Source organism: Trachypithecus francoisi, unplaced genomic scaffold (assembly GCF_009764315.1).
Source record: "Trachypithecus francoisi isolate TF-2019V2 unplaced genomic scaffold, Tfra_2.0 Lachesis_group10, whole genome shotgun sequence".
In the NCBI taxonomy this organism is placed as follows: domain Eukaryota; kingdom Metazoa; phylum Chordata; class Mammalia; order Primates; family Cercopithecidae; genus Trachypithecus; species Trachypithecus francoisi.
The window spans coordinates 82,262,500-82,278,132 of record NW_022681455.1 but is presented as its reverse complement, the minus strand read 5'-3'; the positions used below and the strand labels follow the sequence as shown (position 1 = coordinate 82,278,132).

At 54.3% G+C, this 15,633-nt stretch overlaps 1 protein-coding gene across 2 annotated transcripts in view; it reads right to left on the bottom strand.

The window, feature by feature from the left end:
- The window catches only part of SBK1 (SH3 domain binding kinase 1), a 66,505-nt gene that overhangs the window by 17,787 nt on the left and 33,085 nt on the right, over positions 1-15,633 (bottom strand). The window contains exon 1 of one of the 2 annotated variants that reach the window (XM_033217920.1): positions 14,136-14,971. The exons of the other annotated variant lie outside the window; for it this stretch is intronic. The gene's annotated coding sequence lies outside the window, so the exon portion shown is untranslated. Of the gene's footprint in view, positions 1-14,135; positions 14,972-15,633 lie in introns of those variants that run through there. 2 annotated transcript variants of the gene reach the window in all.

Sequence of the window (15,633 nt, the reverse complement as noted above, 5' to 3'; positions counted from 1 at the left end):
GATGGAGTTTTGCTCTTGTTGCCCAGGCTGGAGTGCAATGGCGCATCTCAGCTCACTGCAACCTCTACTTCCCAGGTTCAAGTGCTTCTTGTGTCTCAGCTTCTCAAGTAGCTGGGATTACAGGTATATGCTACCACACCCGGCTAATTTTGTATTTTTAGTAGAGACAGGGTTTCACCATGTTGGTCAGGCTGGTCTCAAACTTCCGCCTGCCTCGGCCTCCCAAAGTGCTGGGATTACAGGCGTGAGCTACCGCACTTGGCCCCAATCTCTCTCTCTTTCTCTCTCTCTCTCTCTCTCTTTTTAGAGTCTTGCTCTGTTGTCCAGGCTGGAGTGCAGTGGTGCAATCTTGGTTTACTGCAACCTCTGCTTCCTGGGTTCAAGCGATTCTCCTGCCTCAGCCTCCCGAGTAGCTGGGATTATAGGTGCCTGCCACCACGCCTGGCTAATTTTTGTATTTTAGTAGAGACCATGTTTCAACATGTTTCACCATGTTGGCCAGGCTGGTCTTGAACTCCTGACCTCAAGTTATCCACCCACCTCAGCCTCCCAAAGTGCTGGGATTACAGGCGTGAGATACCATGCCCAGCCCTGATCTTTCTTATATACACAGTCAGATAAACTGTCTTAAAACCAGATTTGACCCAATCCTTGCCTTGCTTACATCTTTTCAGTGGATTCTTGAATGGGCATGTGGTGTTTTCTGTTCCACATCAGTTTCCCTTCCTTGCAGTAATGGCCCTCTCTCTGCCCATGAAGTTTAGAAGGGATGTTTCCTGCATGGTTTTGCAGGGAGGGCCTGACCAATCAGCAGATCGATCCCATCTGCCAGGTCACTGTGACTTGTTCAGAGATGAACAAGTGACCAAAGGTGACCCACCGAGATCTAGCCCTAGGACTGTTGGTGCAGCCGTCAGGAAAGAGGGACCCTCTCACCCTGGGCTGCAAAGCTGCAGGACACAGCTGTGCCGCTTCTGTGGGTTGGCTTTTCCATCATGGGGGAAGGGGAGAGCCCGCTTGAGAATAAAGCAACAAAGATATAAGCAGAGAGGAGAGAAAGGTGGAGAGATTTCCGATGACTTTGAGTTCTGGGGCCAAGCATGCCTAAAGCCAATTATACTCTTGAACATTTGTTTCATGAATCAATATACTTCCTTCTTGGCTTAATTCAGCTAGTTTGAGTTGAGTTTATGTAACTTGCAAGCTATTCGGGCTCAGGCACTGTGCGGGGTGTTGGCATGGGGTGCCGATGTTAGAGCAATGCAACAGACAAGTGGGAATAAGCCCACAAATCAGAGAGGCAGGTAAAATATGGACACACATAACCATGAGGCTAGGGCAATGGTCAGGGCTCCAACATTTCCAAGCAGAGCCCTGGCAATGGGGATCAGGGTGGCTTCCTAAATCAGGAGGTGGTGCCTGAATAGGCCTTGAAGGGGATTAGCAACCCAGCAAGAAACCCAAGAGCTCCTTGAAAGCAAGCCCTATGCCTTCATCATCTCACTATTCCCAGCACTTAGCCAGGGTGTGACAAATGCTGGGTGAATAATTCTCTACGTGTTTGGGAAATTGTAACTTTTTATATCTTGGCTTTCCTGAATGTGACCCTGTAGGCACATAGCTATTTTCCCAAGGGCCTGCACAAAGTATCATCAGTCCCATTTCACAGGCACAGAGACTAATGGCCAGAGAGGAACAGTGATTTGCCAAAAGTTACATAGGAAGTCAGTGGGCAGGGCTGGGCTAGAAGCCAGGGCATCGCAGGGCAAGGTGCTGTCTCCCTCCAACAGCCCCAGCCCCAGCCCCAGCCCCAGCACAGTGCAGTACAGATGGGGGTGGCTGTGAGTAACAGCGGCCGCTGTGAACAGAGAGGCTGGGGGTGCTAGAATAGGTTGATGATGCCAACAGGGAGGAAAGTGATGATAAATAGCTGACACTCAGGGAACCCCTGTCATGTACCAAGCGCCTCATGTAAATGAACTCACCTAATCCCCACAATGTCCTATGACACAGAGACTATTATTAACCCCGATAGACAGATGTGGAAACTGAGGGACAGAGTGGTCATGTCATTTGTTCAAGATCATACATCTAATAGGTGGCAGAGCCAAGATTCAGATCCAGGAACCATCACTCCAGTGTCCAAAAGCTTAATCACTATGCTTCACTGTCTCTGAAATGACAGAGTAAAAATTACCATTTATTGGCTGGACGTGGTGGCTCACACCTGAAATCCCAGGACTTTGGGAGGCCAAGGCGGGTGGAGCACTTGAGGTCAGGAGTTAGAGACCAGCCTGGCCAGCATGGTGAAAACTCATCTCTACCAAAAATACAAACATTAGCTGGGTGTGGTGGTGCATGGCTATAATCCCAGCTACTCGGGAGGCTGAGGTGGGAGGATCACTTGAATCCGGGAGGTGGAGATTGTAGTGAGCCGGGATGGTGCCACTGCACCCCAGCCTGGGTAACAGAGTGAGACTCTGTCTCAAGAAAAAGAGATTACCATTTATTTTATCAGTGTGCTGAGGCTTTATATTGCTGCTGTCAATCAATCTTCATGGCAGCCCCATTTTACAGATAAGGACACTGAGGATCAGAGGGGTTAAGCAACTTGCCCAAAGTCACTCAGCTTCTCAGTGGCAGAGCCAGAGACTGAACCCTGAACGTCCCCCTGCTCTGTCTCCCCTTCTCTATTCTCAGTCTCTGGTTCGCAGCACCAGCCTCTGTCCAGCTGCACTGTCTTCAGCACCGCAGGCGTGGACAGCACCCAGGCCTGTCCAGCATTAAGTGCGAGGCTGGGGGAGGTTCCAGGAGGACAGGGAGCCAGGCACGGAGGAACTGTCGCAGAACTGGAACCCAGGCCCCCAGGGCTTGAAAGGCATATATGGATGTACTGCCATTCATTTAACCAAACTCTGAACGACAGACACTTGGGTCGTGACTAACCTTTTGCTATTACTATAAACAATGAGTAGCCTTGTACAGAAGTCATTTTGCCACATGCAGGTGAATCCGTATGATAAAGTCTAGAAACAGCCTTGCTAGGTTAAAGGGTGAGTGTGTTTGGAATTTCTGGAGAGTGCCCAACACCCGCCATCCCACCCCACAGAGCTGTGGCACTGAACCTCTCCCAGCCAAGTAGGAAGGGGCTGCTTCTTGGTGAAACACAGCAGCTGTCACTAGCTCCCTCACCCTCTCTGGGCCTCAGTGTCACTTTGGGACATGGCCAGACAGTCCCAGGTAGTTAATATGCCACCTTGCAATGGGGGAAAATCGTGGGTGTGGTAGCTCATGCCTATCATCCCAGCACTTTAGGAGGCCAACAAGGGAGGATCACTTGAGCCCAGGAGTTTGAGCCCAGCCTGGGCAACATGGTGAAATCCCATCTCTACAAAACTTTTTTTGAAAAGTAGGCAGGAGTGGTGGCATGTGCTTGTAGTTCCAGCTACTCAGGAGACTGAATGGGAGGATTTCTCGAACCCAGGAATTCGAGGCTGCAGTAAGCTATGATTGCACCACTGCACTCCAGTCTGGGTAACAGAGCAAGACCCTGTCTCAAAAAAAAAAAAAAAAAAAAAAGAAATGGTGAGAAGTAAGAACAGGTTTCTCATTTGTACTTGCATAAAATAACTCTAGAATCAACACTAGACATTAGCAAGGTGCTTAGCCACCTCAGCACGCAACCTGGTCACTCTCCACTCACTCCCACCTCTCTGAGCCATTATCAGTCACTTCTCAGCTACCACAGCAACCTACTAACTGGTCCCTGCCTCCAAGCCCTCTCAACACAGCTGCCAGGGAGCATCCCCTTACTCCCAGGCTCAGCAGCCTCTACTGGCTCTCATTGTGTTCCAAAGCCCTTACCATGGCCCTCCATTTACTCTTTGGCCCATCTCCTCCCCATCTTCTCCCTCCCTCTGCTCAATACGCTGGTCCCCCTACTGTTCCCTGAACATGCCAGCCCCCTGTCTGGGGGTAAGTCCCTCTGCCTGGACAGATCTTCCCCTAGATGTCCACAGCACGGCTCATTTCCTACAAGTTCTTTCAAATGACACCTTCTCAACCAGGGTTACCCTACTGCACTCCCGACCCCCCATCCCCTGCTCTATTTTTTTCCTGGTAGTATGTATCACTTTCTCTTGTATTATATAACGTACCAACTTCTGACATCTATTATGACTGTCTCTTTTCCTCACTAGAACTTAAGCAGCTGGAGGGCAGGTCTGGTCTTGTTCACTGCTGTCTGGTCTTGTTCACTGTCTGGTCTTGTTCACTGCTGTATCCTCCAGCTGCTAACATGTGCCTGGAGTATAGAAGGCACTTAGTCAATATTTGTTGAATGAATGAATGAACCTCTGAGGAGAATGGCAGGAACTAGGTGAAAAGGGGTAGGGTAGGCATGAAAATTCCTACCAGGTACAATCCAGTTGGGTCTGGGGAGTAAAAAGAACCAGGAGATCAGACAGTGCCAGAGGAAAGTGCCAGGGAGGGGTTGCACCTGCCTGCCTACCTGCCTGGCACCCCCAGAGAAGGGCCAGAGAACAACTGTCCCCTGAATTCCCACAGCAGGCCAGTCTGTGCTCAGGAAGGTGGGGAGGAATCTGGGATCCCCCTTCACACCCTACCCAAAGCGGAGGCCTCCCTCTATGTTCTGAGGTGGGTGTACCAGCCTGGCTGTCTGCCTTATAACACCTTCCCTGAAGGATGTCCCCGACCTTCGCCTTTGTTTACTCCAGTGCAGAAATCTGTTCACTTGTGGACTCTCCTATTCACTGCCAGAGGGTGGGGGGTACCAAGCCAGGCTAGTGAGGTGCTTGGAAAAATTTCAGCCTCTGCTGTTGGTCCCAGGGAGCCCTGGCCAGCCCCTCCTTCTCTCCAGTTTTCCAACTGGAGAGACTACGAGCTAAGCTGGTAGTTCTGCTTTCACAGAGCACCATGAGGCTCAGGACCTTCTCCCCTGAAAAATGTCCCATGTAGCACATGCATACTTCTACACACAACAGCAGGGATATGGCTCCCGGGAGCCCACAAGCCTCTAGATAAGGCCTCTTCCTCCCCTTGGTCCTCAACACAAATACAGACGCCAGCAAGCATTCTATTTTGGCTCACAAGGAGAAGGAGGAGAATATTCTCAAATCCCCTCCTTGTCTTTCCTTCGGGGTATAAATCCTGGCTCCATCCCTTCTTAGCTGTGTGACCTTGGGCAGTTTGTGCCACCTGCCTAAGCCTCAGTTTGCCCGCCAGTAAAATGGGGCTGAGAATGCTCATTTAACAGGATGGGGCACAAAGTGGGTGTCAGTAAGAAGTTGCTGATCAGAGGGGCCTGGACCTTGGATCTGTCACTGACTCTGCAAGTGAGCCTGGGGAAGGCCTTCCACTCACTGTGCCTTCATTTTCTGTTCTGTAGATGGAGGCCATTTGGCTCTGCTGAATCTCACCCCTGAATCCACTGGAGCCAGAAGGCACTGTAGGGATCACCCGACCCTGCTCCTCCACTTCCCACATGGGGAGCCTGGGAGGAAGAGTTCAGACTTTCCCGAGATCAAGCTGCAGACACTTGGACATTCTTCCTCACTGCCCTCCCCACCAGGGGCCGCCTGGGGTTCCCGGGGCTGTGAACTCTTGTTCGGCTCCGGCCTCTGCCTCAGCCTCCCCTCCCAGCTGGTGCACAGTCCGCCCCTTCTTGGGGCACATCTTTGGTGGCTATTAATAGCTTGTGACGCTGCCTTCCTGCAGCTGGTGCCCAGAGCTGGAACAGGCTCTCCAGCCTCTCCTGCTCTCCCCAGTGAGGCACTGTGGGAGGCAGGCGCCCTGGGTCCTATTCTCCTGGCTACTGGAGGGTGCGGGGCCTGGGGCAGCCCCCGGGGGTGTGGGATGAGCTGGGGAGGTCTTCCCAGCCTGGCTGCCTGGGTGAGCAGGGGGCCCAGCACTCAGGGATATTAACAGGATGGAGGATGCTGGGCACTGTGGGTGCCCACCACTGGCTGACAGGCAAGGGGACTGAGTTGAATGTCTACCAGTGGGCAAGTGGTGGTCTCTGGTGAGATGGCTGGGTGAGCAAAGGCCCCAGAAGAGATGGGCCTTTCTCCAGCTGCAGCCCTCACCTCGTTCGCCTCCCTGAGCTCCTACACTGGGATGGACCGAAGACAGCCCAGCCTAGGTGCCTGCGGTCCAGGTTCAGGCTTTCACCGCCACTGCTAGCCTGGAAGCTTTGGATCTGCCACTTACTGTCTCCATGCCCATTTCCCCATCCTCAGTAAAGTGAAATAATAAAATAACAGTGCGGGTTAGGGTATTATTAGTAATAGCCAACATTTATGAGCCACTGAAAGTATAAGTACTGTATATATATTGACTCATTTCAACCTCACGACAATCTCAGGAGAAGCTATTATTATTTCCCTTACGTCCTTTACAGCTCAGGAAGCTGAGACTCTGAGATAGAAGCTTGGCCAGGCACAGTGGCTCACACCTGCAATCCAAGCACTTTGGAAGGCTAATGCAGGCAGATGGCTTGAGCTTAGGAATTCAAGATGAGCCTGGGCAACATAGCAAGACCCCATTTCTATAAAAAATTTTAAAAAAATGAGCCAAGCATGGTGGCATGCACCTGTGGTCCTAGCTAGTCGGGAGGCTGAAGTGGGAGGATCACTTGAGCCTGGAAGGTCAAAAGTGCCATTAGCTGTGATGGCACCACTGCACTACAGCCTGGGTAACAGAGTGAGATCCCATCTCAAAAAAAAAAAAAAAGAAAAGAAAAGAAAGAAAGAAAGAAAAGAAAGAAAAAGATAGGAAGCTTAAGCGATGTGTCCTGTGTCACACAGCTAAGAAGTCACATAGAGATTATCTATCTGGCTCCAAAATATTCAATAAGTATTTGTTGAGCACCTACTATGTGCTTGGTACTATTTTTGGGCCTGGAATACATTTGTGAACCAAACAAACTGTCCTGCCCTCAAAGAGCTCATATTCTAGTTTGGAGGCACACAATGGCAAAGATGAGCAGATGTGTGTCAGGCAGTGAGAAGTCCTCAAGGAACAGCAGAGCAGGGAAAGAGACAAGGGAATTGTGGGTGGGAGGCCAGCCCATGGAGAAGGCTGCACACACATGGGCACTGTGGTGGGCGGGCTCTCCTGGCAGAGGGCACTGTGTGGCGGCCTAGAGGTGGGACCTGCTGTGTGCACAGGGATAAGGGAGTGAAGGGCAGGAGATGAGAGCAGAGGTGAAAAGAGATGGCCGTTGTCATTTAGGGCCTCCGAAGCCATGGCGGGGACCTGCCTTCCACTCCAAGTGGGATGCACTCCAAACCCCAGACCTGAACAAACCCTTCCTGAAGCCAACCTAGCCTGAAAAAGTGAAAAGTGACAGCGTCAACCTGACCCGACCAGACTCAGAAACTCCAAGGCCAGCTGTGGCAGTGTTGCACACTGTCCTTGGAGTGGGGCTGAGGAGGGGGTGGGGAAGCTTAGAGGTTCTCAGGGAGGCCTGGGGCCAGAGCTGCAGATTCCTCCCTGGCACAATTCTTACTGCCATGGCCCCGTGGGAGTGGAACCACAGGGCAGGAAATCTAGCCCTGGAGCCCAGGTGAGGTCCCATCAGGTCCATTTGACTGGCCTTGGCTTGTGGACCACGTGTGAATGATATCAAGGGAGGCAGACTCTTCCCTAAATCCCAGCTACGGAACCTTGAGGAAACACCTTCACTCATACACCTCCAGTTTTCTCCATCTGTAAAGATCGGGCTAACTTTCCCTTTCTGCTCACGGCTTTGAGCAGAAAACGAACAACAAACCCTTAATGGGTACCGGGTGCCATTCATGGCACTTTACATTCATTCTTTGACTCTTCACAATGACCCTAAGAGGCAGGTACTAATATCATCCCCCTTTTTTATAGATGATGAACCTGAGGCACAGAGAGATTAAGCACCTTGTCCAAGGTCACACAGCTGCATCTAGGGATTGTGCTTTTTACCACTAAGCTGGGTTATCTGCGGGCCCCATTGTGCCTCCTGGAGACACCTAGGATCAGGGCTGGCAGGCACCTGAGCTGACAAGGTGGAAAAGTCTCCTCTCTGCAAGGCCTTGAACCCTGGCTCAGAAAGTCACAAGTTATGCTCATGGATAGGTAAACCCCTTTCTGCTATGGTGGGGGGCCCAAACAGACCCAGAAAAGCTGCCCTGGAGGCAGTGGGGGCCCAGCACTGTGCAGCCTCTCTGGGCCCAGATCAGGAGGAAAAGGAGGATGGTCCCCTCCAGCCCCACCCCTGCCCCATCTCCCAGCCCCTTGGGGCCATTCCAAAGCCCAAAGGCAGTTGGAATATCCTCGGCCCCTCTGGTGGTTGCCTAAAGCCATGGGGGAAGGAGTGCTAGTGCAGTGCGAGGTCACAGCGGTCGCTGGGCCTGGATCGGCTTATTTGCATACCCTGGCAGGGCAGGACAGAGCAAACACTTAAGCAGCAGACCCTGCTCAAGCGCTTCACCTGCAACAGATCCACTTAATCCTCACAACTTTAGGAAGTGGCAGCTATTATTATCTCCATTCTACGTCAAAGGAAACTGAGGCCCAGGAGATAACTGACCTGCCCAAGGTCACGCAGCCAGAGAATGGTGGAGGTGGGTTTCAAACCTGGGCACTCAGATGCTGGCTTCACACAAACCTTTGGTGGCCCACAGAGCTGGGTACAAATCCTGACTCTGGGGTTAACATGGTGCTATCCTCAGGGCTAAATGAGAAAACACTGTCCAGCACTGAGCCCTCGACCCTAAGAGATGTTCCACTGCTTCCTCTCCAATCCTGATGTTACATGGTTTCCCAAGGTGGGGCTGAGCTGGGCCTGTTCTCTCTCCAGGTGTGGCCAGGCAACGGTGGGGCGAAGGGAGGGTGGCTGGGGAGGTGAGGGGACTTTAACTGGCCTTTCCAGCCCTAGCTGCCACTGCTTCCTGAGATCTGAAAGGGGGAGCAGAAAGCGGGCAGGGGAGGGGTGGTTTGGGGAAGGCTTTGGCCTGGGGCCCATCCTCCTGGGGCAGAAAGTCTCCAGGAAACTCTCCAGCACAAGGCAGCAGGCGCCTCACGTGGAAAGCATAGGCTGGGAAGGAGGAGGGCTTTAACCACAAAACCATGGTCCCAGCCCTGAGGCAGAGTGCTAGGAGAGCCTCAGGAAGGGCCTCCACCCTCACCCACACCCGGGGCAGGGGCAAGCTCCACCGCACAATGCTATCCTGCCTCCCAGAGATCCCTTCCCTTTCCTTTTTTTTTTTTTTCTAATCTTTTTTTTTTTTTTTTTTTGTTGAGACGGAGTCTCGCTCTGTCGCCCAGGCTGGAGTGCAGTGGCCGGATCTCAGCTCACTGCAAGCTCCGCCTCCCGAGTTTACGCCATTCTCCTGCCTCAGCCTCCCGAGTAGCTGGGACTACAGGCGCCCGCCACCTTGCCTGGCTAGTTTTTTTTTTTGTAGTTTTAGTAGAGATGGGGTTTCACCGTGTTAGCCAGGATGGTCTCGATCTCCTGACCTCGTGATCCGCCCGTCTCGGCCTCCCAAAGTGCTGGGATTACAGGCTTGAGCCACCGCGCCCGGCCATATCCCTTCCCTTTCTTGAGGACAGAACCAGAAGCCTCTGCCTCCCTAGACCAGCTCCCAAGGAAGTGTAACTGTGGAGGCTCAGGCACCCACCTGCCGACACCCCATTTAATAAGGGCCAATAGTTAGTGAGCACTTTTGATATGGGATACCCTGTCCTAGGTCCCTTTCATTCTTTAGCCTGTTTAATCCCCCTGATGATCCTGCAAGACAGTATTATTCCTGTTTTATAGACAAGGGCATTGCCCAGAGAGGGTAAGTGCCTTATTGAAGGTCACACAGCAGCTCAGTGAGCTTCAAGCCCAGGCAGAGCCCAGAGCCTGAGCTCTTCACCATGGTGCTCTGGTATCTCCTTTGACCTCAGGCTGCTGGAGACCTGCGTTCAGAAAAAGGGTGAACTCCCTTCTAGAGCCATGCCCAATGACAGGGGCCTGCTGCTGGCCCCTAGCCCAGCTACTCCACAACGCCCATCAGTTTCATTTCTGTTTAGGAAATGACAAATTTTTTTTATTTTTATTTTGAGACGGACTCTCACTCTGTCACCGAGGCTGGAGTGCAGTGGTGAAATCTTGGCTCAGTGCAACTTCTGTCACCTGGGTTCAAGCAATTCTCCTGCCTCAGCCTCCCTAGTAGCTGGAAGTACAGGCATATGCCACCGCGCCTGGCTAATTTTTTGTATTTTTAGTAGAGACAGGGTTTTACCAAGTTGGCCAGGCTGGTCTTGAACTCCTGACCTCAAATGATCCCCATGTCTCAGCCTCCCAAAGTGGTGGGATTACAGGTATGAGCCACCGCACCTGGCCAATATTTTTGAGTAACTCCTATATTTAGGCCCCCAGCTCTCCTGCCTGACCAAAACTTAGACCAACTTGGACTTAGTCTTAGAAAGTTAGAAGGAAGAAACTTACAGCTGCAAGAAGCTTTCATCCAATTCTTCTCTGGTCAGAGGGGTGAATGGAACCCTGGACAGCAGCCCTGCCCCAAGAGTCCTGAGCAAGACCTGCACCTAGAACCAGGTCAGAAGGGGAAGGGAAGGACTCGGGTTTGCTGTCCCTGGGACATATGGGGCAAGTGGGACAGAGAAAACAGATTTTTGGTTGCTGGATGTCACTAGTTCAGGGGTAAGGGTGCAAGACGGGATCAAGAGTGGAAAGTGGAACCAGGCTGGAGAAGTTCAGGCTCACTTCACCACGTAGCCCTTTAGACCCTGGATGGACACCGCTCTGTGCACCTTCTAATTTGACCATGGGGGTGGGAGGGAACACCAGTGAGTGCAGAACACACACAGACGAAGGCTGCCCACTGAACAAAGATTTTTTGGGCTGGGCGTGGTGGCTCATGCCTGTAATCCCAGCATTTTGTGAGGCCGAGGCAGGTGGATCACCTGAGGTCAGGTGTTCGAGACCAGCCTGGCCAACACGGTGAAACCTTGTCTCTACCAAAAATACAAAAATTAGTTGGGTGTGGCCGGGTGCAGTGGCTTACGCCTGTAATCTCAGCACTCTGGGAGGCTGAGGCGGGTGGATCACGAAGTCAGGAGATCAAGACCAGCCTGGCCAAGATGGTGAAACCCATCTCTACTAAAAATACAAAAAATTAGCCAGGCATGGTGGCAGGTGCCTGTAATCCCAGCTACTCGGGAGGCTGAGGCAGAGAATTGCTTGAACCCGGGAGGCGAAGGTTGCAGTGAGCCGAGATAGCGCCATGACACTCCAGCCTGTGCGACAAAGCGAGACTCTGTCTCAAAAAAAAAAAAAAAAAAATTAATTGGGCGTGATGGCGGGGTCTTTAATCTCAGTTACTTAGAAGACTGAGTCAGGAGAATCGCTTGAACCCGGGTGACTGGCGGTTGCAGTGAGCTAAGATCTCACCATTGCACTCCAGCCTGGGCGACAAGAGCGAAACTCTGTCTCACACACACACACACACACAAAAAGATTTTTCTGGGCCTGCAAACCCAGATGCCAGCTTCAGGGTCCAGGAAGTGGCCTAAGGGAGCGAATGGGCTGCCTGTGGGTGGACTGGAAGGCATGGGCCCTGTCTAAAGAAGGTGGTCATTCTCCCGCTGTGGCCTGGGGTTGCCACATCATCTGATTTTTCAAGAAGATCCAAAAATCAGCTTTTGAATGTGAAATTGCCTCCCCCCGACTTTTTTTTTTTTTTTTTTTTAGCACTCACAACAAAGGCAAACATGTAAAATACACTGGACCAACAAAAATCGTCTATAGGCTGTATTTTACAGCACGTGCCCTACCACACGCTGGGCTCTGAATTAGACAATGCTGATGCAGTGTGGACAAGACAAACCTGGTTCCCGTCTCCTGGAGCTGAGTCTAGATGTGGAGAAAAACTCTCACTGCACATGTAGACACACGCCACTACCTCCAAGCCACCAAGCCACCAACCAATCAAATTCAGCTCTCTACTACGTGCCAGCTCAGGTCAGCTCAAAAAGGGAGGTGGAGGCAGAAAACTGCTCCGGAACCATCATAGAGTGGGGCTTTTCAGGTCAGGGGAAGAGCACGTGACAGAGGGAGAGAATTAGAGGACACGGAGGAGATGGGCTAGGAGAGGTGGTTTAGGGCCAGGCTGCAGGAGCTATCACTGTCTGGACTCAGCAACTTGATTTTGGACTCAATGGGGAGCCACTGCAGGTTAGTGAGGAGGGGAGGTCTTGCTCCTTGTCCTCCTCTGGCCTCCTCATGATTTGCCCTGGTCACAGTGACTCAAATTTCTGCTCTTCAGCCTCTGGTTCCACTGCCTTGCCTGTGGGGTGTGTGACAAAGCCCTGGGCTTCTGGCAACCCCCACTGGGGGGAAATGAACTCCTTCAGCAATGGGTAGAGCAAACCCGGATGCTTCTCCTGCCCAATTTCGATCTCCAACCGCCCTTCAAGCTGCAGAGAGGCTCACTCTCTGTCATTTTCTCTGGGAAGTGCCACACGCTTGCCCAAGGTCACCCAGTCTTCAGGGTGCCTGGTTCCCCCACAGCCTGTGCTGAAGGTGGCTGCCTCAACTGTCTGGAAATTGGCAGGACAGGCTGCCAGAGGTCTGCCCGCATCAAGCACCCCCTACCCTCTTCTCTTGCTGGTCATACCCTCACCCTTGGATCAGTGCCAGCAGCAGTTGGGGGTGGGGGCACTTTGTGCTGGGAAGGTGGGAGATGAGGACTCAGCCACCCAGGCTCAGGGCTCCCAAGGCTGTAGCAGGACAGGGATCAGGTGATTCAGGTGTGGGGTCAAGAATCTGTCAGCTGGACCTGGCCAGGTCCACCTCAACAGGCCCAATGGGACGTGCCCAGGGGTCTGATGATCAGGAGACATCAAGAAAGGAAATAGGAATGAAGTGGGGAAAAGGACCCCGACTCTAATGCATGGTCCATCACAGATACTGGTGAAAGGTTTGTTGAATGAATAAGTGAAGGAACTATTGGCAGGGCTAGCCGTACCCTGGATCCCGCCTTCCCAAGCCTCAGTTTGCGCACCTATCAAACGGGTCCAGCATCACTGCTTGCCTGCAGAAGGCTCAGAGAGAAGAGATTGGGGGAACTCCTAGCAGCCCAGAGTGTGTTCCTCCCATGCAGTCCAGCTCCTTCTCAGGATCTCTGATTCAGGATTTCAGGGTACAATGTCCCCTAGGGCCTCTCAGCTTCCTCATATGCGGTAGAGCCTGGGGTTCAGGACCTCACTGAGGGCCAGGCTGGGGTACAGCCATGTATATCACCTGGAAAGCCACAGGGAGACTCTGGAATGGGCCCTTGGTTGTCTGGGACACACTGAGCCAATCCTTGGTTTAACCTGGGTGTTCTCCAGGTTAGGAGGGAAGGGAAGGACTTGGGTTGCTGTCCCTGGGACAAACAGGAACAGAACGGTGCCCTGACCTGAAATGGCTTATTCATTTAGGCTACCTCTCCTCCCCAGAAACTAGCTCCTCACTTTGGGGGATACAAACTCCCTCTCTGTCCCACAGGGAGTACAAAGTATGGTCTAGGTGAAGACCCCCAGTGTGACCTGGGTCCGGCAGCCGAGTCACTGGGAAGATGCGATTCCCATTCATCCTCTCAAACACACCCCTTCCCTGCGCTCTCACAGACAAAGACACACACCCGAAGCCCCAGCCATCACCTAGGGCCACATAAGGCAGCCCCCCTCACCTGTGGGCTCCCCCAAATTTTCCCTCCTCACTAGAAGCTCAGCTTGGCCGTGGGGGAGGGGTACACACACTCCAGGGACCTGGGGTCCAACCTCCAGGCTCGCAGCTTTTGGGGGGGACTCTCCGCCCTCTTCCCCCCTTCATGGTACAACGGGCTCCACCACCACTCCCCCGTGGGGCCGGGGAGCTGCGCCCGAGCCTCAAGACTAAGGAGTGGGGTGGGGGAAGGGAGAGGAGGAGGGGGCGGCTCCTCCAACCGAGACACAAAGAGACGTCCTTCAGCCTCGGCTCCATGGCGACGCTGGGGAAGGGGGAGCGCGCAACCCGATACTTCTTTCCCCACCTGCAGGGCTATGGGGACCTCGGTGACCACTCACCTGCCGCCCCTCACCTGGGCCCGGCTTACCTGGGCTGGGGCCGCGGGGACGCCGCGGCAGGGGGCCTGGGCGCCGTCGCGGTCTTCGTCTGCCCGGCCCCGGGGGCTCAGGGCGCCACGACCATGGACCGAGGTGCAAGCGGTGCTGCCAGGGGCTCAGTCGCCCCAGTACTGAAGCTTTGGGGGGTCCCCGAGGCTTCTTGCTGGTGAGGGTGTCTCTTGCTGTCCCCGGCTGCCTAGATTTGGGATTTCTGTGTACCGGAGTTGGGGGGGATTGGGATCCCCTGATCTAGGGGCGTTCTGAGCTGGGTCTTCTTGTCTTGAGGTGTGGAGTTGTAATGACCGGATCTTGGGAGGGGGTTCCCGGCCTGGGGGGCACTGCGTTCTAGGTCTTGGGGGGCCCAGACTGAGGAGGGGGAGTTCTTGCGGTGCCGTAGGGGGCTCGCTGTCTTCTAAATACCGAGGAAGTCTCCGCTTTCCCCGCAGGGGAGTCGTTCCGTGTCGGATCCAGGAGGGCCCCCCTCTTCCCCGAGGCTCGCCGGATCCTGAATGTGGAGGGGGGCTCCCCGCGCTCCTCGGCTGCGGGGGCTTTACTGGGTCCCGGCCACCGGCGGGCGCTGGGAGGAAGCCCCTCAGCCGCTGGGGGGCTCGGTCGCCACCGCTACGAGCAGCCTGGCCCTGCGCTCCCGGCCCCCGGCCTGACCCGGGCTCCGGCTGCGGCTCCGGCTCGCGCTCCGCCTGGTGCTCGGGCCCCGGCCCCGGCGCCCGCCCGGGCTGCGCTCCATCGCGGCATCGCGGCTCCGCCCTCCAGCCGGCGCGCACCTGCCCGCCCGGCCCGCGGCTCCGCCCTCCGGCTCGCGCGCCGCCGCCCGCCCCTTTGTCCGCCCCGCTCGGCGCGCGCCCTCGCGCCCTCGCGCCAGCGCGCTCACCAGCCGCGCGTCGCGGGGCGCAGATTCTCCCCGCGCGGCCCCACCACCCGCTTCCGGCCGCGCTGGGTCCTAGCGCCGGTGGCTCCCGAGCTGGCTTCCACCCCCCAACCCACCCCCCGCCGTTTCTAGGTCAGAGCCCACGAGGGGGCGAGAACGAGGTTACAGAGGGCTCAGGGGAGTCTGAGAGGGTCACCTGGTCCAGCTTCCTGGCACCTGCGGGACCAGACTGCCCCAGACTGTCCTGGTCTGTGATTGTGGGGCGGAGCCTGTGTCTGTTTGAAGGAGGGAAAACAAATCCAGGTTCTGTATTCGGATATGCATTCATTCATCCATGCGTCCGCCTGTTCCTCCGCCTGCCTGCCTGCCTGCGCTTCCAACCATCCGTCCGTCCGTCCGTCCGTCCGTCCATCCATCCATCCATCCATCCATGCATCCTATTTCCAGCGAGACCTCAGAGACCTCACAGTCTTCTTAGGGAATAGGTCATAAACTTGGGCCTGGGTGGATGCCCTATCCAACTGAGGTCGCCTTTGCGATCCCTGCTGCAAATAGGCAGTGACTAGCCCAGGAGTGCAGCTGGGAGGAACTGCTCGCCAGAC